The sequence below is a fragment of the Schistocerca serialis genome, chromosome 2 (assembly GCF_023864345.2).
Source record: "Schistocerca serialis cubense isolate TAMUIC-IGC-003099 chromosome 2, iqSchSeri2.2, whole genome shotgun sequence".
Lineage (NCBI taxonomy): Eukaryota > Metazoa > Arthropoda > Insecta > Orthoptera > Acrididae > Schistocerca > Schistocerca serialis.
The window spans coordinates 86940770-86941862 of NC_064639.1; positions in this window are offsets into that span (position 1 = coordinate 86940770).

Genomic DNA, 1093 nt, shown 5'->3' on the forward strand with positions numbered 1-1093 from the left:
TAAACCCACACATACGGGCCGCTACCTTCATTCCACGACTTGTCATCCACCACATCAGCACATGGGAGTTCTATGTACATTAGTTGAGAGAGATTATGCCATTTCTCATGTTGAAAATTTGACACAGGAACGGGATCATCTTAAGGCTGTCTTCAAGCTCAACAGATATACCGATCACCAAATTAATCGTGCTTTTCAGTTTGGACCATCAAGTGAACCAGCGGCGGGCAGTATTAAATCAGCTGCTTTTCTACCATTTACTGGAAGTATTTTTTCAAAAATTTATAGAATTCTCAGGAAGTATGATACAAACGGTGTTCTTTTGTCTTTAGCCAAGACTAGAACCCTTTTTGAATCTGTTAAAGATGATTTGGTATTGAGAAATCCTGGAGTTTATAAAATTCCGTGTCATTGTGGAAAGGCCTATATTTGAACAGACTATTCGCACTGTTCACGACCGATGTGCAGTCCGAAAAATGTGCTGTCGCCGAACATTGTCTCAATGAAGCGCAGCCGGTCGGTGTGGCCGAGCGGTTTTGGCGCTTCAGTGTGGTCGCAGGTTCGAATCCTGCCTCGGGCATGGATGTGTGTTATGTCTTTAGGTTAGTTACGTTTAAGTAGTTTTAAGTTCTAGGGGACTGATGACCACAGATGTAAACTCCCATAGTGCTCAGAGCCATTTGAACCATTTTTTTCAATGAAGCGCATAACATCACTTTTAAAAAGGCACAAATTATAGCTTCGGCTTCTCGTTACTGGGACTGTGTGCTCAAGGAAGCCATCGAAATGCGATTATCTGATGATATTATTAACAGAGAGAAAGTTTCTCCTTTAAGCAAGATACGGTACCCTATTCTATCTGATTTAAAACAACAACTGTCTGGTATTCGACCCGCTACATCTTAAATTGCTATTTATTACTTTCGCCAGATTCTACCGCTGGCGGCCCTCCAATAACCGCTTGGCAGGGGGCAGCTCTTCCGCTTCTCGCGCAGGCGCAGTGGCCTGTACCCGGGGTATCAAGGAGCCGCCGTTTTTGATATTCATTTTGGTAGTGTACTAGGCGATCGCACCTGAAGAGGGCGGCCAGATG